This window comes from Moschus berezovskii, chromosome X (genome assembly GCF_049115385.1).
Source record: "Moschus berezovskii isolate FMDL1 chromosome X, NW_MosBer_1.0, whole genome shotgun sequence".
NCBI lineage: Eukaryota > Metazoa > Chordata > Mammalia > Artiodactyla > Moschidae > Moschus > Moschus berezovskii.
The window spans coordinates 83,486,912-83,511,866 of record NC_142488.1 but is presented as its reverse complement, the minus strand read 5'-3'; positions in this window follow the sequence as shown (position 1 = coordinate 83,511,866).

The following is a 24,955-nucleotide window of genomic DNA, read 5'->3' as shown; positions in this document are numbered from 1 at the left end:
TCACAGCCATACATGACCACTGGAAAAACAATAGCGTTGACTAGACGGACCTTTGTTGGCAAAATAATGTCTCTGCTTTTTAATATACTATCAATGTTGGTCATAACTTTCCTTCCAAGGAGTAAGCGTCTTTTAATTTCATAGCTGCAATCAGCATCTGCAGTGATTTTGGAGCCCCCCAAAATAAGGTCTGACACTGTCTCCACTGTTTTTCCATCTATTTCCCATGAAGTGATGGGACCAGATGCCATGATCTTTGTTTTCTGAATGTGGAGCTTCAAGCAAACCTTTTCACTCTCCTCTTTAATTTCATCAAGTGGCTTTTTAGTTTCTCTTCATTTTCTGCCACAAGAGTAGTGTCATCTGCATATCTGAGGTTATTGATATTTCTCCCACCAATCTTGATTCCAGCTTGTGCTTCTTCCAGCCTAGCGTTCCTCATGATGTACTCTGCATATAAGTTAAATAAGTAAAGTGACCATATACAGCCTTGACGTACTCCTTTTCCTATTTGGAACCAGTCTGTTGTTCCATGTACAGTTCTGACTGTTGCTTCCTGACCTGCATACAGGTTTCTCAAGAGGCAGGTCAGGTGGTCTGGTATTCCCATCTCTTTCAAAATTTTCCACAGTTTCTTGTGATCCACACAGTCAAAGCCTTTGGCATAGTCAATGAAGCAGAAATAGATGTTTTTCTGGAACACTCTTGCTTTCTCCATGATCCAGCGGATGTTGGCAATTTGATCTCTGGTGCCTCTGCCTTTTCTAAAACCTGCTTGAACATCTGGTAGTTCACGGTTCACATATTACTGAAGCCTGGCTTGGAGAATTTTGAGCATGAATTTACTAGCGTGTGAGATGACTGCAATTGTGCGGTAGTTTGAGCATTCTTTGGCATTCCCTTTCTTTGGGATTGGAAAGAAGACTGACCTTTTCAAGTCCTGTGGCCACTACTGAATTTTCCAAATTTGCTGGCATATTGAGTGCAGCACTTTCACAGCATCTTCTTTCAAGATTTGAAATAGCTCAACAGGAATTCCATCACCTCCACTAGCTTTGTTCGTAGTGATGCTTTCTAAGGCCCACTTGACTTCACATTCCAAGATGTCTGTCTCTAGGTCAGTGATCACGTAATCATGACTATCTTGGTCGTGAAGATCTTTTTTGTACACTTCTTCTGTGTATTCTTGCCACCTCTTCTTAGTATCTTCTCCTTCTGTTAGGTCCATGCCATTTCTGTTCTTTATTCAGCCCATCTTTGCATGAAATGTTCCTTTGGAATCTCTAATTTTCTTGAAGAGGTCTCTTGTTTTTCCCATTCTGTTGTTTTCCTCTATTTCTGTGCATTGATCACTGAGGAAGGCTTTCTTATCTCTCCTTGCTATTCTTTGGAACTCTGCATTCAGATGCTTATATCTTTCCTTTTCTCCTTTGCTTTTCACTTCTCTTCTTTTCACAGCTATTTGTAAGGCCTCTTCAGACAGCCATTTTGCTTTTTTGCATTTCTTTTCCATGGGGATGGTCTTGATCCCTGTCTCCTGTACAATGTCAGGAACCTCCGTCCATACTTCATCAGAAAGTCTATCTATCAGATCTAGTCCCTTAAATCTATTTCTCACTTCCACTGGATAATCATAAGGGGTTTGATTTAGGTAATAATTGAATGGTCTAGTGGTTTTCCCTACTTTCTTCAATTTAAGTCTGAATTTGGCAATAAGGAGTTCATGATCTGAGTCACAGTCAGCTCCCGGTCTTGTTTTTGCTTAATGTATACAGCTTCTCCATCTTTGGCTGCAAAGAATATAATCAATCTGATTTCGGTGTTGACTATCTGGTGATGTCTATGTGTAGAGTCTTCTCTTGTGTTTTTGGAAAAGGGTGTTTGCTATGACCAGTGCGTTCTCTTGACAAAACTCTATTAGCCTTTGCCCTGCTTCATTCCGTGCTCCAAAGCCAAATTTGCCTGTTACTCCAGGGGATTCTTGACTTCCTACTTTTGCATTCCAGTCCCCTATAATGAAAAGGACATCTTTTTTGGGTGTTAGTTCTAAAAGTTCTTGTAGGTCTTCATAGAACAGTTCAACTTGTGCTTATTCAGCATTGCTGGTTGGGGCATGGGCCTGGATTGCTGTAATATTGAATGGTTTGCCTTGGAAACGAACAGAAATCATTCTGTCATTTTTAGGATTGCATCCAAGTACTGCATTTCGGACTCTTTTGTTGACCATGATGGCTACTCCATTTCTTCTAAGGGATTCCTTCCCACAGTAGTAGATATAATGGTCATCTGATTTAAATTCCCCCATTCCAGTCCATTTTAATTCACTGATTCCTAGAATGTCTATGCTCACTCTTGCCATCTCCTGCTTGACCACTTCAAATTTGCTTTGATTCATGGACCTAACATTCTAGGTTCCTATGCAATATTGCTCTTTACAGCACCAGACCTTGCTTCTATCACCGATCACATCCACAACTGGGTATTGGTTTTGCTTTTGCTCCATGCCTTCATTCCTTCTAGAGTTATTTCTCCACTGATCTCCAGTAGCATACTGGGCACCTACCGACCTGGGAAATTCCTCATTCAGTATCCTATCATTTTGTCCTTTGATACTGTTCATGGGCTTCTCAAGGCAAGTATACTCAAGTGGTTTGCCATTCCCTTCTCCAGTGGACCACATTCGGCTGTGGTCCATGTGATCAGATCGACTAGTTTCCTGTGATTATGATTTCATTGTGTCTGTCCTCTGATGCCCTCTCTCAATACCTACAATCTTAGTTGGGTTTCTCTTACCTTGGGTGTGGGATATCTCTTCACAGTTGCTCCAAGAAAGCGCAGCCGCTGCACCTTATCTTGGATGTGGATATCTCCTCAAGGCCGCCCCTACTGACCTTGAATGTGGAGTAGCTCCTCTCGGCCCTCCTGCGCCCGCGCAGCCACCGCCTATTGGACGTGTGGTAGCTCCTCTCGGCCGCCAGCCCTGGCTTCAGGCTTGGGGTAGCTGCTCAGGGCGGCCCCTCTTTGCGTGGTCGGTTGCGCCAGGGCCTGTGTCTCTCGCGTCTGCGCTGCCGGGGCTGGAGGATGTTAAATAAATATATCAAGAGATAACACACTGGCCAATTTTTATACCTGTCTTTCCCCAGTGTTTATGAGAAAAAAAAAACAAAAACACTTTTTATATAAGGTCAGACTCATATTTAGATTTAATCGACAGCAGCCTTCTTACAATTTCAGTTGCACAAAAGAAGATTCATCTTCCAATTACCCCTTATAATTTTCTTTAACAATACCATCGTGTCTTGAAAATTTCACATCATCTATTTGGGGTGAAGCACTAAAAGCTAATGTCAAAGTGCAAACCATACAAAACATGGGAAATATTTTAAGCCATTATCAAATAATAACTTACCTTGTATGAGGTTTGATTTCCAAAATGGGACAGAGGACAAATCTGTATTGATTGGGAAAGAAAGTAAGCCCTATAACTTGGATCAACTGTTGTAATTGAGGTTTCTGAATGGCAGAAAACAGATTAAAAAAAAAAAAAAAGATTAGAGGGAAACCTCTCCTACTTAACAATCCTGCCTAGTGCTAATCTTAAGTGTACATGTGTTAAAAACAAAGCACAGGCTTAGCTAATTCCCAGGTTTGCTAAATGATCAATGATATTAACCTAAAGGTCAAAATACTCCAGGGAAAAATATGTCATAAGGAAACGGAAACCCACTCCAGTATTCTTGCCTGGAGAATCCCATGGACGGAGAAGCCTGGTAGGCTACAGTCCACGGGGTTGCAAAGAGTCGGACACGACTGAGCGACGGAACGGAACGGAACGGAATGAAAGGCTGAAACTGAGTGCTGAGAACACCAGCAAGTGGGATGGGAATTTCCTAACTAATCATAAACCTATCCTTAACCTATAATAACACATACTTGAGTCTATAACATGTTTGTAAGGGTTATTTTGTAGATATAGCTAATGCATCTTGAGTTGTCAGATTGAACTTCCTGTTCTCTAAGTGGAGATGAGGGCATTTCTGCCTGAGAGTCTTGAAAGTTAGTAAGCATTCTCTCTTTCTTTTTCTTTTTTTATTGTGGCTAGATATATATAATGCTTCCTGGGCAGCTCAGATGGTAAAGAATCTGTGAATGCAAGAGACACCAGTTCGATCCCTGGGTTGGGAAGATCCTCTGGGGAAGGGAATGGACCCACTCCAGTATTCTTGCCTGGGAAATTCCGTGGACAGAGGAACCTGGCTGGCTACAGTCCCTGGGGTTGCAAAAGAGTCAGACACGACTTAGTGACTAAACAACAAGAACAAAAGTAAATACATAGCATACAATTTACCAATTTGACTGCTTTTAAGTGTGCAGCAAGCAGCCTCCCATCCCCCTAACACCTAATCATCACCATTCTACTTTCTATCTCTAAATTTGACTGCTCTAGACATTTCACATAAAGTACAGCATTTGTCCTTTTGTGACTGGTTTATTCCACTTAGACTAGTATCTTCATAGTTCATGCATGTTGTAGCATGTGTCAAAATTTCATTTCTTTCTGGAGATGAATAATATTCCACTATGTGTATATAATATATTCTATTCATACATTCATCTGTTCAAGAACACTTGGGTTGTTTTCACCTTTTGGCTATTGTGAATAATGCTGCTATGAATGTGATTGTACAAATATTGGAGTACCTGCTTTCAATTCTGTTAGGGTATAGACTTAGGGATAGGGAGGCCTGGTGTGCTGCAGTCCATAAGGTTGCAAAACTTTGGACTGACGTAGTGACTGAACAACAACAACAACGTAGAATCAGAAGTGGAATTGCTGGATTATATAATAATTCTATGTTTAATTTTTGAGAAACTATCATACCATTTTCATAGCAACTGTACCATTTTACATTTCCACCAGCAATGCATAAGAGTTATTATTTTCCCATATCCTCCATATCCATTTCTCTGTATCATTTATCCAATCCTACATATTGCCAACACATTATTTTCTGCTTTTGTTGTTGTAGTGGTTGAGGTTGTTTAGTAGTTCTCCAGATGAATTTAAAGTGGCATCTCATCGTGGTTGATTTTAACTCACCTAATGATCAGTGACACTGAACAGCTTTTCATGTACTTATTGGCCATTTGTATAACTTTTCAAGGTCTTTGTCCATTTTTAAACATGTTTTCTCTTCTGTTGTTGAGTTGTAGGATTTATTTATATATTGTGGATATTAATTTCTTATTAGATATATGATTTTCAAATGTTTTCTGCTACTCTGTGGGTTTCCTTCTCACTGTGTTAATAGTGTCCTTTGATGCACCAAGCTTTTAAATTTCGATGAAGTCAATTATCTATTTTTTCTTTTGTTGCTTGTATTTTGATGCAATATTCAAGAAATAATTGCCAAATCAAATGTCATGAAGCTTCCCTGTCTTTTCTTCTAAGAGTTTTATAAGTTTTCACTCTTACTTTTATCTTTTTGGTCCATTTGAGTTAATTTTTATATATGGTTTGCTCATCATGAACCCTGAGAAAGTTACTTGGGAATATTCTAATGGTTGAACCTTTAGGGTGTGTTGAACATTGTGTTCAACACCTTATATCTATGATCTCATTTAATCCCTCAAATTGTCTTATTAGGCAAATATGATGTATCCCAACTTTGGAAATGCAGAAAGTGTGCAGAAAAGTTAGATAAGTTACCGAGAAACACAAATCTACCTACTAAGCGGCAGAACTGGAATTCAAGTCATTTCTGTTTTACTCCTAAGACCATGCATTTAAGATCTATGCTACTTTGGTAAAATACACATAAATTAAATATATATATATATAGTATTTCTAAGTTTTCAGATTAATAGTGCTGTAGGATATATCTTGAGACAAATATGTTGTTTGGCTTTCCCTCACTTCATTTCAATCAGAAGAACAGAATTTTGTGAAGCAGAAAGAGCTTCAGCCATTTGTAAAAGTCTGAATACACAAAAAATAATATCAGTGCCCCTAAGTGACAGGTTACAAAGCTCTCAACATTCATAAAATTAAGATCATGGCATCTGGTCCCATCACTTCATGGGAAATAGATGGGGAAACAGTGGAAACAGTGTCAGACTTTAATTTTTGGGCTCCAAAATCACTGCAGATGCTGATTGCAGCCAGGAAATTAAAGGACGCTTACTCCTTGGAAGGAAAGTTATGACCAATCTAGATAGCATATTAAAAAGCAGAGACATTACTTTGCCAATAAAGGTCCATCTAGTCAAGGCTATGGTTTTTACCATGGTCTTGTATGGATGTGAGAGTTGGACTGTGAAGAAAGCTGATCGCTGAAGAATTGATGCTTTTGAACTGTGGTGTTGGAGAAGACTCTTGAGAGTCCCTTGGACTGCAAGGAGATCCAACCAGTCCATTCTAGAGGAGATCAATCCTGGGTGTTCATTGGAAGGAGTGATGCTAAAGCTGATACTCCAATATGTTGGCCACCTCATGGGACGAGTTGACTCACTGGAAAAGTCTGATGCTGGGAGGGATTGGGGGTGGGAGGAGAAGGGGACGATAGAGAATGAGATGGCTGGATGGCATCACCGACTCTGTGGACATGAGTTTGAGTGAACTCCGGGAGTTGGTGATGGACAGGGAGGCCTAGCGTGCTGTGATTCATGGGGTCGCAAAGAGTCGGACTGAACTGAAGTGACAGGTATAATGGAAAAGTGACATATAAGTTCAAGGAGAATAGGAAAAGAGATTCCTGGGAATTTATATCAAAATCATGAAATCCATGTACAAAATGGTAGCAGTACACTTAGGGTGTCATAGCAACTGAATGGGTTGGATGCTTAGTACAACTAGAGAAGTTGAACTTTAGGACAAGGACGTGAGTCTCTTTCATACCCTTATGCCACAAATGTGGCATTGAAACAATATAGCCCAAAGACATGAATCAGGCATTAAACTAGCACTATGGGCAGTAATCGGTAAAAATTGATAGGAACAAACACTGTTCAATTTTATGTATAATGCACCAAAGACTGCAGATACCTAAAACAAAGGCAATAGACATTTAATCTCTACAAACCTTAGTGTTCTCCTATTTAAAATATGATTAATAACTAAATCATAAGACATTGATGAAGATAAAAGACATATAAAACACCTAATACAGGTCACCTGTAAGTACCATTAATGTTCATACTCTTCCTATCACCTCTTACATCCCTACTGAGTTTGGGCACTCTTATTTTCTAGAAAGACAGGGAAACACTATGCTGCATTCAATATTCCCAGTCTAAGAATCTATGTAATAGATTCTTTTAGAATGTAGTCTGGGGAGAAAGTTTGCTCCTGGAATGCAGGCATGTTTCCTTTGATCAGACCATATTATTATATTATATAATATTATATTATTATATTATGCTATAGTTATTATATAGTTATGTGTTGCAAATATTATATAATTATTCACACTTCTCTCTGTTTTATTTGCCAAGAAGTTCATTTAAGCCTCATACATACTCACAATGATTATATTCACCTTTGATAAAATTTTTTCCATATTTAGAATATGTATCTACTTTCATTTTAGCAACTGTATTGCACTGAGTTACCTTTTATTTTTAGCTTCCTCAAATTATTTTTGGAATGATTAAATACAACTACAGCTTTTTAAAATAACACCAATAATAATAAATCAGATGCTATTTGAAATAAAAGAATATAGAAATTTAGAATAATTAGTAAATTAATTGATTGTTGTTAAAGAAAGGTAACAAAAAGGCAGGCAACTTTTGTCTCCAGAAATTTGATCCACAATAGCCATGATTTGATTTTTATTAGTCAAACAACTGACTTTATTATCTTAGATGACATATTCTTTTTTTTTCTTTTTTTAAAAATTTATTTATTTTAATTGGAGGCTAATTAGTTTATATTATTGTGTTGGTTTTGTCATACATTGACATGAATCTGCCCCGGGTGTACATGTGTTCCCCATCTTGAACCCCCCTCCCACCTCCCTCCCCATCCCATCCCTCTGGTTCATTCCAGTACACGAGCCCAGAGCATCCTGTATCATACATCGAACCTGGACTGGCGATTCGTTTCACATATGATAATATACATGTTTCAATACCATTCTCCCAAATCATCCCACCCTCGCCCTCTCCCACAGAGTCCAAAAGAGTGTTCTATACATCTGTGTCTCTTTTGCTGTCTCATATACAAGTTTATCGTTATCATCTTTCTAATTTCCATATATATGCGTTAGTATACTCTATGGGTGTTTTTCTTTCTGGCTTACTTCACTCTGTATAACAGGTTCCAATTTCATCCGCCTGATTAGAACTGATTCAAATGTATTCTTTTTAATTGCTGAGTAATACTCCATTGTGTATATGTGCCATTCTACTTGATGTTCTATTCCTAATTTAAAGTAGCATTTAGCTCTGGGCCTTTCCCTTAGGAAATAAGAGGAAGTAGAATTGTATAATTAGAATATGAAAGTATAAAAGCTGTATCTTGCCCTTGGCTTGATTTTTTAAGCACTTGAAAAATCAAATACTTCATAGATTGTACAGGTGCCTTATTTTTGTAGATCATATTGTTCAACTTCCTCAATTTGCAGTTGAAAAAGTAAAGTCTCAAAAAGGTGAATGTCTTTCTAAAGACCACAATTGCTGATTGGTGATAAAATCAAGATCGGATTTCATAACTTAAGAATTGGAAGAAACCCCCCCAGAGTTCATCTTCTTTATCCTCATAGTACATTTATTCCCATATGGTGCATTTCTTACACTAATTCAGCTTTTTAAAACGTGACCAACAAAACAAAACAAAACCATGAGACTGAAGAAATCAGGCTCCTTGATTTCAGAAATATACTACAAAGCTATAATAAGCAAAACAGTATGACACTGACACAGAAACAGATACATAGATCAATGGAATAGGATAGAAAGCCCAGAAATAATCCCCCAACACATTTGTGGTAAATTAATCTATAACAAAGGAGGCAAGACTATACAATGAAGGAAAGACAGACTCTTCAATAAATGGTGCTGGGAAAACTGCACAAGCACATGTTACAAAGTGAGATTAGAACATTCTTCAACATCATACATAAAAATAAATTCAAAATGGATTAAAGACCTAAATGTTAAGACCAATACTATAAAACTATTAGGGGCAAACATAAGCAGAACACACTTTGACATAACTTGCAACAAGATCTTTTCCAAGCCATTTCCTAAAGTAATGGAAATAAACAAATGGTACATAATTAAACTTAAAAGCTTTTGTACAGCAAAGGAAACTATGAAGAAAATGACAAGAACACCTACACAATGGGAGAAAATATTTTCAAATGATGTGACAAGGGTTTACAAGGGTTTACTCTCCAAAATATATAAACATTATATAACTCAATAACAAAAAAGCAAATAACATAATCAAAAATTGGATAAAAGACCTAAACAGACATTTCTCAGAGTAAGACAGACAGATGTCCAACAGGCACATGAAAAGATATTTAACATCATAATCATCAAGGAAATGCAAATAAAAACTCTAATGAGGTATCACCCCCCCACCAGTTAGAATGACTGTCATCAAAAAGCACACAGATAATAAATGCTAGAGAGGGTGTTGAGCAAAAGGAACCCTCATTGGTGGGAATGTAAATTGGTACAGTCACTAAGGAGAACAGTAGGTATGTCCTTTAAAAAACTAAAAATGCAGCTACCATATGTTCCAGCAATCCCATTCCTAGACATATATCTGTGTTGTTGTCGTTCATTTGCCCAGTTATGTCCAACTATTTGTGATCCCATGGACTGCAGCAAAACAGGACTCCCTGTCCCTCACCATCCCCCAAAGTTTGCCAATTTATGTCCATTGCATTGGTGATGCCATCTAGCAATCGCATCTTCTGATGCCCTCTTCTCCTTCTGCCCTCAATCTTTCCCAGAATCAGGGGCTTTTCCAATTAGTCAGCTGTTCACATTAGATGACCAAAATATTGGAGTTTCAGCTTCAGTATCAGTCCTTCTGACAAGTATTCAGGGTTGATTTCCCTCAAGATTGACTCGTTAGAACTCCTTCCTGTCCAAGGGACTTTCAGAGTGTTCTCCAGCACACAATTCAAAAGCAGCAATTCTTTGACATTCTGCCTTCTCTATGGTCCAGCTCTCACAACTCCCGTGATCACTGGGAAGACCATAGCCTTGACTATATTAACCTTTGTTGGCAGAGTAACATCTCTACTTTTCAACACACTGCTTATGTTTGTCATAGATTTCCTGCCAAGAAGCAATTGTCTACTGATTTTGAGGCTGCAGTCACCATTTGCAGTGATTTTAGAGCCCAAGAAGAGAAAATCTGTCACTACTTCCACCTTTTCCTCTTCTATTTGCCATGAAATAATGGGGCTGGATTCCTTGATCTTAGTTGTTTTAATATTTAGTCTTAAGTTAGCTCTTTCACTTTCCTCCTTCACCCTCATCAAGAGGCTCTTTAGTTCCTCTTCGCTTTCTGCCATTAGAATGATATCATCTGACTATCTGAGGTGGTTGATGTTTCTCCAGCCTATCTTGATTCCAAAACGGTTGTCTGAGAAGGCCTTACAAATAGCTGAGAAAAGAAGAGAAGCTAAAGGCAAAGGAGAAAAGGAAAGCTATATCCATCTGAAAGCAGAAATCCAAAGACTAGCAAGGAGAGATAAGAAAGCCTTTCGAAGTGAACAATGCAAAGAAATAGAGGGAAACAATGGAATAGGAAATACTAGATATCTCTTTAAGAAAATTAGATGAACATTGCAGTACATGTGTCTCTTTCAATTCTGGTTTCCTCGGTGTGCATGCCAAGGAGTGTGATTGCTGGGTCGTATAGCAGTTCTATTTCCAGGTTTTTAAGAAATCTCCACACTGTTCTTGCCAGTCCAAGTTCGATGCATGATATAGGATGCTCGGGGCTGGTGTACTGGGATGAACCAGGGGGATGGGATGGGGAGGGAAGAGGAAGGGGTTTCAGAATGGGGAACATATATACACCCAGGGCAGATTCATGTTGATGTATGGCAAAACCAATAAAATAATGTAAAGTAAAAAAAAAAAAAAAAAAAGAAAATTTGAGATACCAAGATAATATTTCATGCAAAGATGGGAACAATAAAGGAAAATCAGTATGGACCTAACAGATGCAGAAAATATTAAGAAGAGATGATGAGAATACACAGAACTATACAAAAAATATCTTAATGACTTAGATAACCATGACTTAGATCACTCACCGAGAGCCAGGCATCTTGTAGTGTGAAGGGAAGTGGGCTTTAGGAAGCATTACTACAAACCAAACTAGGGAAAGTGACAGAATTTCAAATGAGCTGTTTCAAATACTAAAAGATGATGTTGTGAAAGTGCTGCACTCAATATGCCTGCAAATTTAGAAATCTCAGCAGTGACCAAAGGATTGGAAAATGTCAACTTTTATTCCAATGCGAAAGAACGGCAGTGCCAAAGAATGTTCAAAAAACTGCACAATTACACTCATTTCACATGCTAGCAAAGTAATTATCAAAATTATCCAAGCTAGGCTTCAGCAGCATGTGAACCATGAACTTCCAGATGTTCCAGCTGGATTGAGAAAAGACAGAGGAACCAGAGATCAAATTGCCAACATTCGTTGTATCATAGAAAAAGCAAGAGAGTTCCAGGAAAACATCTACTTTTGCTTTATTGACAACACCAAAGCCTTTGACTGTATGGATCACAACAAATTGGAGAATTCTTCAAGAGATGGGAATATCAGACCACATTACCTGCCTCCTGAGAAAACTGTATGCAGATCAAGAAGCAACAGTTAGAATCAGACATGGAACAATGGACTGGTTACAAATTGGGAAAGGAATACATCAATGCTGTATATTGTCACCCTGCTTATTTAACATATACGCTGTGAACACCATGCAAAATGGATGAAGCACAAACTGGAATCAAGATTGCCAGGAGAAATATCAATAACCTCAGATATGCAGAGGACACCACCCTTATGGCAGAAAGTGAAGAAGAACTAAAGAGCCTCTTGATGAGGGTGAAAGAGGAGAGTGAAAAAGCTGGCTTAAAATGGAACATGAAAAAAAAAAACAAGATCATGGCGTCTGGTCCCATCACTTCATGACAGATAGATGGGGAAACAGGGACAGATTACGTTCTTAGGCTCCAAAATCACTGAATATGGTGACTGCATCCATGAAATTAAAAGATGCTTGCTCCTTGGAAGAAAAGCTATGACAAAACTAGCCAGTGTGTTAAATAGCAAAAAAAACATCACTTTGCCGACAGTGGTCCATAGAGACAAAGCTATGTTTCTTCTAGTAATCATGCATGGATGTGAGTGTTGGACCATAAAGAAGGCTGAGTGTTGAAGAAGTTATGGTGTTGTAGAAGACCCTTGAGAGTTCCTTGCACTGCAATATTAAACCAGTCAATCCTAAAGGAAATCAATCCTGAACATTCATTGGAAGGACTGATACTAAAACTGAAGCTCCAATACTTTGGCCACCTGATGTGAAGAGTTGACTCGTTGGAAAAGACCTTGATACTGGGAAAGATTGAAGGCAGGAGGAGAAGCAGGCAACAGAGGACATGTTGGTTGGATGGCATCACTGACTCAATGGACATGAGTTTAAGCAAGCTCTGGGAGATGGTGAAGGACAAAGAAGTCTGGAGTACTGCAGTCCATGAGGTTGCAAAGTGTCAGACATGACTGAGAGACTGAATAACAATCTTTATTCCAGCTTGTAATTCACCCAGCCCAGCCTTTCTCATGATATGCTCAGTGTATATGTTAAACAGGGTGACAGCAGACAGCTCTGTTGTATTCCTTTCTCAATCTTGAACCAATCAGTTGTTCCATACAGGATTCTAACTGTTGCTTCTCAACTTGCATACAGGTTTCTCAGGAGACAGGTAAGATGGTCTGGTAGTCACATCTTTTTAAGAGTTTTCCATAGTTTGTCATAAACCACATAGTCCAAGGCTTTAGTGTAGTCGATAGAACAGATGTAGATATTTTTTCTGGAATTCCCTTTTTATTTTAACTATCCAAGGACTTTGAATGTTGGCAGTTTTATCTCTGGTTCCTCTTCCTTTTTGAATCCAGCTTGGACATCTCAAAGTTCTTGATTCACATAATGCTGAAGCCCAGTATGCAAGATTTTAAGCCTGGCCTTACTAGCATGGGAGATGAGTGCAGTTGTCCAATGGTTAGCACATTCTTTAGTACTACCCTACTTGGGAATTGGGATGAGGATTGACCTTATTGGAAGACCACTGCTAGGTCTTCCTGATTTGTTGACATATAAATGCAACACCTTGATGGCATCATCCTTTAGAGTTTTGGATAGATCTACTGGAATTCCATCACATCCACTAGCTTTATTAACAGCAGTGCTTCCTAAGGCCCATTTGACTTTGCACTCCAGAATGTCTGGCTCTGGGTGACTGACCACACCATCATAGTAATCCAGTTCATTATGACCTTTTTTGTACAGTTTTTCTGTGTATTCTGGAACATATTATATGTTCCAGCAATCCCATTCCTAGGCACATATCCATAGAAAACCATAATTCAAAAATACATTCACCCCAGTGTTCATTGCAGCACTATAACAATAGCCAAGACATGGAAACAAACTAAATGTCAATAGACAGATGAATGGATAAAGTATATGTGGAACATATATACAATGGAATGTCACTCAGCCATAAAAAGATGGAAATAATGTCATTTGCAGCAATATTGCTGACCTAGAGTTTATCATACTAAGTGAAGTAAATGAGACAAGACAAATACCATATGCTATCACTTATATGTGGAATCATTAAAAAATGACACAGATTAATTTATATACAAAATAGAAATAGACTTGCAGACATAGAAAATAAATTTATGTTTACAAAAGAGTAAAGAGGGGATAAATTAGGAGTTAACCCTCGATAACCCTGTATACGAGACAACTAATATTTGAATATATAGGCATAAAGTTTTTTCCATTACTTATATTCTTAATGTTTCTATGAGTAATTCCCATTTTGAGTATTGTTTATTTGCAAGATTTTTCTTGTTGATTATTTTTACCTGATGTTTCCTTTTTAGACAAGCTTTTTAAGGAAGCTTTGACTCTGTTGAGACTCTCAATTTTATCTTTATTATTATTGTATTAATACCTGGTATGTATTAGTTGATTTCTTTCTTTATGATTTTTCGGTTTATTTTGCTAAATTCTGAAACTTCCTGTATACTTGTATATTCATTGTTTTTCATTTTTATGTAAAGTCTACCTTATTTAAAACCTCAGTGGATAATGTTTTCCAAATCCCGTAGGTTTTAAGACTTTGTATTTGTGTTATCATTCTGTAATGATGTTGTTTTTAAATGCCATGTACTCAGTGAGTGATATAAACACATTATAAATTTCAGTTTTCTAATACAAATTTGGAAAAAGATGACACAAATTAGTTTATATAGAAAATAGAAATAGACTTACTGACAGAAAATAAATTTATCTTTACAAAAGAGTAAGTTCAGTTCAGTTCAGTCACTCAGTCGTGTCCGACTCTTTGCAACCCAATGAATCACAGCACGCCAGGCCTCCCTGCCCATCACCAACTCCCGGAGTTCACTCAAACTCAAGTCCATTGTGTCGGTGATGCCATCCAGCCATCTCAACCTCTGTCGTCCCTTTCTCCTCCCACCCCCAATCCCTCCTATCATCAGACTTTTTTCCATTGAGTTAACTCCTCACATGAGGTGGCCAAAGTAATGGAATTTCAGCTTTAGCATCAGTCCTTCCAATGAACACCCAGGATTGAGCTCCTGTAGAATGGACTTGGTGGATCTCCTTGCAGTCCAAGGGACTCTCAAGAGTCTTCTCCAGCACCACAGTTCAAAAGCATCAATTCCTCGGGCATCAACTTTCTTCACAGTCCAGATCTCACATGCATACATGAACACGGGAAAAAACATAGCCTTGACTAGATGGACCTTGGTTGGCAAAGTAATGTTTCTGCTTTTGAATATGCTATCTATGTTGGTCATAACTTTCCTTCAAAGGAGTAAGCGTCTTTTAATTTCCTGGCTGCAATCAGCATCTGCAGTGATTTTGGAGCCTAAAAAAATAAAGTCTGACACTGTTTCCACTGTTTCCCCATCTATTTCCCATGAAGTGATGGGACCAGATGCCATGATATTCGTTTTCTGAATGTTGAGCCTCAAGCCAACCTTTTCACTCTCCTCTTCCACGTTCATCAAGAGGCCTTTGAGTTCCTCTTCACTTTCTGCCATAAGGGTGGTGTCATCTGCATATCTGAGGTTTTTGATATTTCTCCCAGCAATCTTGATTCTAGCTTGTGCTTCTTCCAGCCCAGCGTTCCTCATGATGTACTCTGCATATAAGTTAAATAAGAAGGGTGACAATATACAACCTTGACATACTCTTTTTCCTATTTGGAACCAGTCTGTTTTTCCATGTCCAGTTCTGACTGTTGCTTCCTGACCTGCATACAGGTTTCTCAAGAGGCAGGTCAGGTGGTCTGGTAGTCCCATCTCTTTCAGTATTTTCAACAGTTTCTTGTGATCCACACAGTCAAAGGCTTTGGCATAGTCAATGAAGCAGAATAGATGTTTTTCTGGAACTCTCTTGCTTTCTGCATGATCCAGCGGATGTTGGCAATTTTATCTCTGGTGATTCTGCCTTTTCTAAAACCTGTTTGAACATCTGGAAGTTCACGGTTCACATATTGCTGAAGCCTGGCTTGGAGAATTGTGACCATTACTTTACTAGCGTGTGAGATGAGTACATTTGTGCGGTTGTTTGAGCCTTCTTTGGCATTGCCTTTCTTTGGGGCTGGAATGAAGCTTGACCTTTTCCAGTCCTGTGGCCACTGCTGAGTTTTCCAAATATGCTAGCATATTGAGTGCAGCAGTTTCACAGCATCATCTTCAGGATTTTAAAAAGCTCAATTGGAATTTCATCACCTCCACTAGCTTTGTTCATAGTGATGATTTCTAAGGCCCACTTGACATCACATTCCAGGATGTCTGGGTCTAGGTGAGTGATCACACCATGGTGATTTTTTCTTTTTTTTTAATATTTTTAAATTAATTAAAAATTTTTTTGGAGGCTAATTATTTTACAATATTATATTGGTTGGTTTTGCCATACATTGACATGAATCCGCCCCGGGTGTACATGAGTTCTCCCTCCTGAACCCCCCTCCCACTTCCCTCCTCCCTTTATCCTCCCTTTGGGTCATCCCCGCACACCAGCCCCGAGCATCCTGTAACATGAATCAACCCTGAACTGGAGATCCGTTTCACATATGACAACATACATGTTTCAATGCCACTCTCCCAAATCATCCCACCCTCACACTCTCCCACAGAGTCCCAAAGACTGTTCTATACATCTGTGTCTCTTTTGCTTTCTCATATACAGGGTTATCATTTGCATCTTTCTAAATTCCATATATATACGTTAGTATACTGTATTGGTGTTTTTCTTTCTGGCTTACTTCACTCTGTTCACTCTGTAAAATAGGCTCCAGTTTCATCCACCCCATTAGAACTGATTCAAATGCAATCCTTTTAATGGCTGAGTAATACTCCATTGTGTATCTGTACCACAGCTTTCTTATCCATTCGTCTGCAGATGGACATCCAGGTTTCTTCCATGTCCAATGCAATGAACATTGGAGTACATGTGTCTCTTTCAATTCTGGTTTCCTCGGAGTGTATGCCCAGGAGTGCGATTGCTGGAACATATCGCTAGGGGTCCGACACAACTGAGCAACTTCACGTTCACTTTTCACTTTCACACATTGGAGAAGGAAATGGCAACCCACTCCAGTGTTCTTTCCTGGAGAATCCCAGGGACAGGTGAGCTTGGTGGGCTTCCATCTATGGGGTCACACAGAGTCGGACACGACGGAAGTGACTTAGCAGTAGCAGCATGGCAGTTCTATTTCCAGTTTTTTTGAGGGATCTCCACACTCTTCTCCACAGTGGCTGTACTAGTTTGAATTCCCACCAACAGTGTAAGAGGGTTCCCTTCTCTCCACACCCTCTCCAGCATTTATTGCATGTAGACTTTTGGATAGCAGCCATTCTGACTGCTGTGAAATGGTATCTCATTGTGCTTTTGATTTGCATTTCTCTGATTATGAGGGATGTTGAGCATTTTTTCATGTGTTTGTTAGCCATCTGTGTCTTCTTTGGAGAAATGTCTGTTTAGTTCTTTGGCCCACTTTTTGATTGAGTCATTTACTTTTCTGGAATTGAGCTGCAGGAGCTGCTTGTATATTTTGGAGATTGATCCTTTATCAGTTGTTTCATTTGCTATTATTTTCTCCATTCTGAAGGCTGTCTTTTCACCTTGCTTATAGTTTCCTTTGCTGTGCAGAAGCTTTTGATTTTAATTAGGTCCCATTTGTTTATTTTTACTTTTATTTCCAATATTCTGGGATGTGGGTCTTGGAGGATCCTGCTGTGATTTATGTCAGAGAGTGTTATGCCTACGTTCCCCTCTAGGAGTTTTATAAAATCTGGTCTTACATTTGGGACTAGATCTGATTGATAGAGTGCCTGATGAACTCTGGACGGAGGTTCGTAACATTGTACAGGAAACAGGGACCAAGACCATCCCCATGGAAAAGAAATTCAAAAGAGCGAAATGGCTGTCTGAGGAAGCCTTACAAATAGCTGTGAAAAGAAGAGAAGCGAAAAGCAAAGGAGAAAAGGAAAGATATAAGCATCTGAATGCAGAGTTCCAAAGAATAGCAAGGAGAGATAAGAAAGCCTTCCTCAGTGATCAGTGCAAAGAAATAGAGGAAAACAACAGAATAGGAAAAACAAGAGACCTCTTCAAGAAAATTAGAGATTCCAAGGGAACATTTCATGCAAAGATGGGCTCGATAAAGGACAGAAATGGTATGGACCTAACAGAAGCAGAAGATATTAAGAAGAGGTGGCAGGAATACACAGAAGAACTGTACAAAAAAGATCTTCACGACCAAGATAGTCACGATAATGTGATCACTGACCTAGAGCCAGACATCTTGGAATGTGAAGTCAAGTGGGCCTTAGAAAGCATCACTACGAACAAAGCCAGTGGAGGTGATGGAATTCCAGTTGAGCTATTTCAAGTCTTGAAAGATGATGCTGTGAAAGTGCTGCACTCAATATGCCAGCAGATTTGGAAAACTCAGCAGTGGCCACAGGATTGGAAGAGGTCAGTCTTCATTCCAATCCCAAAGAAAGGCAATGCCAAAGAATGCTCAAACTACCGCACAATTGCACTCATCTCACACGCTAGTAAAGTCATGCTCATAATTCTCCAAGCCAGGCTTCAGCAGTATGTAAACTGTGAACTCCCAGATGTTCAAGCAGGTTTTAGAAAAGGCAGAGGCACCAGAGATCAAATTGCCAACATCCGCTGGATCATGGAGAAAGCAAGAGAGTTCCAGAAAAACATCTATTTCTGCTTCATTGACTATGCCAAAGCCTTTGACTGTGTGGGTCACAATAAACTGTGGAACATTCTGAAAGAGATGGGAATCCCAGACCACCTGACCTGCCTCTTGAGAAACCTGTATGCAGGTCAGGAAGCAACTGTTAGAACTGTACATGGAACAACAGACTGGTTCCAAATAGGAAAAGGTGTACGTCAAGGTTGTATATTGTCACCTTGCTTATTTAACTTCTATGCAGAGTACAACATGAGGAACGCTGGGCTGGAAGAGGCACAAGCTGGAATCAAGATTGCTGGGAGAAATATCAATAACCTCAGATATGCAGATGACACTACCCTATGGCAGAAAGTGAAGAGGAACTCAAAAACCTCTTCATGAAAGTGAAAGAGGAGAGTGAAAATGTTGGCTTGAAGCTCAACATTCAGAAAACAAAGATCATGGCATCTGGTCCCATCACTTCATGGGAAATAGATGGAAAAACAGTGGAAACAGTGTCAGACTTTATTTTTTTGGGCTCCAAAATCACTGCAGATGCTGACTGCAGCCATGAAATTAAAAGACGCTTGCTCCTTGGAAGGAAAGTTATGACCAACCTTGATAGTATATTAAAAAGCAGAGACATTACTTTGCCAACCAAGGTCCGTCTAGTCAAGGCAATGGTTTTTCCCGTGGTCATGTATGGATGTGAGAGTTGGACTGTGAAGAAGGCTGATCGCCGAAGAATCGATGCTTTTGAATTGTGGTGTTGGAGAAGACTCTTGAGAGTCCCTTATACTGCAAGGAGATCCAACCAGTCCATTCTAAAGGAGATCAACCCTGGATGTTCATTGGAGGGACTGATGCTAAAGCTGAAACTGCAATAATTTGGCCACCTCATGCGACGAGTTGACTCACTGGAAAAGACTGTGATGCTGGGAAAGGTTGGGGGCGGGAGGAGAAGGGGACGACGGAGAATGAGATGGCTGGATGGCATCACCGACTCTGTGGACATGAATTTGAGTGTACTCCGGGCGTTGGTGATGGACAGGGAGGCCTGGCGTGCTGTGATTCATGGGGTCGCGGAGAGTCGGCCACGACTGAGCGACTGAACTGAACTAAACTGAATCTATTTTGAGTTTATTTTCGTGTATGGTGTTAGGAAGTGTGCTAGTTTCATTCTTTGACAAGTGGCTGACCAGTTTTTCCAGCACCACTTGTTAAAGAGACTTTTTCTCCATTTTTTATTCTTGTCTCCTTTGTCAAAAATAAGGTGTCCATAGGTGCGTGGATTTATCTCTGGGCTTTCTATTTTGTTCCATTGATCTATATTTCTGTCTTTATGCCAGTACCATACTGTCTTGATGACTGTGGCTTTGTAGTAGAGCCTGAAGTCCGGCAGGTTAATTCCCCCAGTTCCATTCTTCTTCCTCAAGATTGCTTTGGCTATTCGAGGTTTTTTGTATTTCCATACAAATTGTGAGATTATTTGTTCTAGTTCTGTGAAAATTATCTTTGGTTGTTTGATAGGGATTGCATTGAATGTATAAATTACTTGGGGTAGTATACGCATTTTTACAATATTTATTCTTCCAATCCACGAACACGGTATATTTCTCCATCTATTAGTGTCCTCTTTGATTACTTTCACTAGTGTTTTATAGTTTTCTATGTACAAGTCATTTGTTACCTTAGGTAGATATATTCCTAAGTTTTTAATTCTTTTCGTTGCAACAGTGAATGGAATAGTTTCCTTAATTTCTCTTTCTATTTTCTCCTTATTAGTGTATAGGAATGCAAGGGATTTCTGTGTGTTGATTTTATATCCTGCAACTTTACTGTATTCATTAACTAGCTTTAGTAGTTCTCTGGTAGAGTCTTTAGGGTTTTCTGTGTAGAGGATCATATCATCAGCGAACAGTGAAAGTTTTCCTTCTTCTTTTCCAATTTGTATTCCTTTTATGTCTTTTTCTGCTTTGATTGCTGTAGCCAAAACTTCCAGAACTATGTTGAGTAGTAGTGGTGAGAGTGGGCACCCTTGTCTTGTTCCTGACTTTAGGGGAAATGCTTTCAGTTTTTCACCATTGAGGATAATGTTTGCTGTGGGTTTGTCATATATAGCTTTTATTATGTTGAGGTATGTCCCTTTTATTCCCACTTTCTGGAGGGTTTTTATCATAAATGATTGTTGAATTTTGTCGAAGACTTTCTCTGCATCTATTGAGATAGTCATATGATTTTAATTTTTCAGTTTGCTAATGTGGTGTATTACGTTGATTGATTTGCGGGTATTGAAGAATCCTTGCATTCTTGGGATAATGCCCACTTGGTCATGATGTATGACCTTTTTAATGTGTTGTTGGATTCTGATTGCTAGAATTTTGTTCAGTATTTTTGCATCTATGTTCATCAGTGGTATTGGCCTGTAGTTTTCTTTTTTTGTGGGATCTTTACCAGGTTTTGGGTTTAGCACACCATGTTGATTATCTTGGTCTTGAAGGTCTTTTTTATACAGCTCTTCTGTGTATTCTTGCCACCCTTCTTAATATCTTCTGCTTCTGTTAAGTCCATACAATTTCTGTGCTTTATCGAGCCCATTTTTGCATGAAATATTTCCTTGGTAACTCTAATTTTCTTGAAGAGATCTCTAGTCTTTCCCATTCTGTTGTTCTCCTCTATTTCTTTGCACTGATCGCCGAGGAAGGCTTCTTTCCTCTCCTTACTGTTCTTTGGAACTCAGCATTCAAATGGGAATATCTTTACTTTCCTCTTTGCTTTTCACTTCCCTTCTTTTCACACCTATTTGTAAGGCCTCCTCAGACAGCCATTTTGCTTTTTTGCATTTTTTATCCTTGGGGTTGTTATTGATCCCTGTCTCCTCTACAGTGTCACGAACCTACGTCCATAGTTCATTAGGCAGTCTGTCTATCAGAGCTAGTCCCTTAAATCTATTTCTCACTTCCACTGTATCATCATAAGGGATTCGATTTAGGTCATATGTGAATGGTCTAGTGGATTTACCTACTTTCTTCAATTTAAGTCTGAATTTGGCAATAAGGAGTTCATGATCTGGGCCACAGGCAGCTCCCGGTCTTGGGTTTGCTGACTGTATAGAGCTTCTCCATCTTTGGCTGCAAAGAACATACTCATTCTGTTTTCGGTGTTAACCATCCTGCGATGTCCATGTGTAGAGTCTTCTCTTGTGTTCTTGGAAAAGGGTGTTTGCTATAACCAGTGTGTTCTCTTGGCAAAACTCTATTAGCCTTTGTCCTGCTTCATTCCGTACTCCAAAGCCAAATTTGCCTGTTACTCCAGGGGTTTCTTGACTTCCTACTTTTGCATTCCAGTCCCCTATAATGAAAAGAACATCTTTTTTGGGGTGTTAGTTCTAAAAGGTCTAGTACGTCTTCATAGAACCGTTCAACTTCAGCTTCTTCAGCGTTATTGGTTGGGGCATAGGCTTGGATTACTGTAATATTGAATGGTTTGCCTTGGAAACAAACAGAGATCATTCTGTCATTTTTGAGATTGCATCCAAATACTGCATTTCGGATTCTTTCGTTGACCATGATAGCTACTCCATTTCTTCTAAGGGGTTCCTGCCCGCATTAGTAGATATATTGCTCATCTGAGTTAAATTCACCCGTTCCCGTCCATTTTAGTTCCCTGTTTCCTAGAATGTTGATGTTCACTCTTGCCATCTCTTGTTTGACCACTTCAAATTTACCTTGATTCATGGACTTAGCATTCCAGATTCGTTTGCAATATTGCTCTTTACAGCATCGGACCTTACTTCTATCACCAGTCATATCCACAACTGGGTATTGTTTTACTTTGGTTCCATCCCTTCATTCTTTCTTGAGTTATTTCTCCAGTAAGATATTGGGCACCTACCAACCCGGGGAGTTACTCTTTCACTATCTTATCATTTTGCCTTTTCATACTCTTCATGGGGTTCTCGAGGCAAAAGTACTGATATGGTTTGCCATTCCCTTCTCCAGTGGACCACATTCTGTCAGACTTCTCCACCATGACCTGTCTGTCTTGTGTGTCCCCACATGGCCTGGCATAGTTTCACTGAGTTAGACAGGCTGTGGTCCGTGTGATCAGATTGGGTAGTTTTCTGTGATTAAGGTTTCAGTGTGTCTGTCCTCTAATGCCCTCCCTCAACACCTACCTTTTTACTTGGGGTCCTCTTACCTTGGACATCAGGTATCTCTTCACGGCTCTTCCAGCAAAGTGCAGCCCCTGCTCTTTACCTTGGATGAGGGATATCTCCTTACCTCCGCCCCTCCTGACCTTGAATGTGGAGTAGCTCCTCTCGACCCTCCTGTGCCCATGCAGACACCGCTCCTTGGAGGTTGGGTTGCTCCTCTCAGCTGCCGTCCCTGACCTCGGACTTGGGGTAGCTCCTCTTGGCTACTCCTGCTCCGTTGCAGCCTGGCACTCTCGGTCGCTGCTCCTGACTTTGAGTGAGGTGTAACTCCTCTCGTCCGCTCTTCTGCATGGTCAATTGCAGCCTATGTATAAAATAACCAGCAAGGACCTACTGTATAGAACATAGATCTGTACTCTATATTCTGTAATAACCTTTAAGGGAAAAGAATCTAAAAATAGTATATATGTATATACATACATACATATATCTGAATCATTATATTATACACTTGAATCTAACAACACTGTAAACTAACTATACTTCATTTGGAAAAAATATTATAAATATTAAAAAAGTGACATATCTTTGAAATTCAAAATTAACTCACATAGAACATATCCAAAACAGAATATATGCTATCTCTACTGCCAATTTGGTTCTTTTCAGTATCCCATAACTCAGGGAATAGCACAAATGTTCACCAAGTTCTGCAAATCAAAATAATTTTGATTTTCTGTGACTTTGTGACTTTCTGTGAAATTTCATTCTATATATTCAATCAATTATCAAGTTTTGCTAATTTTACTATTTAAAGCCATCCACTATTTTCAGTCTTCACTGCCATACTCTAATCCAAGTGAACATAATCTGTTCCTTGAACTACTGTAATATTCTCCTAATCAGTCTGTCTTCATCTAACTTACATCCTCACAATGAAGTTAATGATTTTTTCCCAAAATGCAGTGAGCTTTACACACATACACTTAAAACCTTCCATAACTTCCTATTTCCATTAAGACAACAGCAAAATTTTTAATATTTTTTCTAATCCTTAACTACATTTCAACCTTGATTTTGCTCTCTGCTATAACCAGCTGGGCTTTCCCATTCATTCATATTCATTATTCTTTTCCCTCCATGGCATCTCTACTTGCTTTTGCATTTTTTAAATCTTTTTTTCCTCTTTCTCTAATTGGTATCTAGTCTTCTTCAGAGGTAGAACTCCTCTATGATTTAATCATATGATACCAGGCAGTTCTCCTACATGGTGTTTATTACATTTACTTGTGACTGTGATTTGTGATTACCTTTATTTGTCCTTGAATTTTTGCCTCTATATCTAGACCTTAAGTTACATATAAGTAGGGATTATTTGTTGTTTTTTTCAGCTTTTAATCCCAGGCACAGCATAGTGCTCAACACATAGTAGAAACTCAAGATTCATTAAATGGATGGATTCATAGATTAATAAATATGCTAGGTGTTAATAATGGCTAGCACCTATTTATGTTATCATGTACTATGTTAAGCACTTTGGATGACTACTTTATTCAATCATCATAAGAGCTCTATGAGGTACTGTTATTATTCTTCTTTTCCAGATGTTAAAACTAAGACTTATGATAGTGAGAAAAGAATATAAAGTTACATGATTAGCAATCAACAGATCTACAGTTAAAATTCTGGTGACAAACAACCTCATTTTACACCTAAAGCAACTAGAGAAAGAACAAACAAAACCCAAAGTTATTAGAAGGAAAGAAATCATAATGATCAGAACAGAAATAAATGACAAGGAGATGAAAACAATAGAAAAGATAAATGAAACTGATTGTTTGAAAACGCTGGCTCTTTGAAAAGATAGGCAAAATTGATAAACTTTTAGTCAGACATCTAGAAAAAAAGGAGAGCTCAAATCAATAAAATTAGAAATGAAAAAGAAAACATTACAACTGACACCACAGAAATACAAACCATCATAAGACAGTACTACGAGAAACTATATGCCAATAAGTTGGGAAAACTTGAAGAAATGGACAAACTTTTAGAAAGGTATAATCTTCCAAGACTGAAGCAAGAAGAAGCAGAAAATATGAACAGATAAATCACAGGTACTGAAATTAAAACTGTGGTTGAAAAAATTCCAACGAAAGTTCAGGATCAGATGGCTTCACAGGGGAATACAATCAAACATTTAGAGAAGAGTTAACACCTATCATTCTGAAACTCTTACAAAAATGCAAAGGAAAGAACCCTCCTAAGCTCAATCTACAAGGGCGCCATCACACTGAT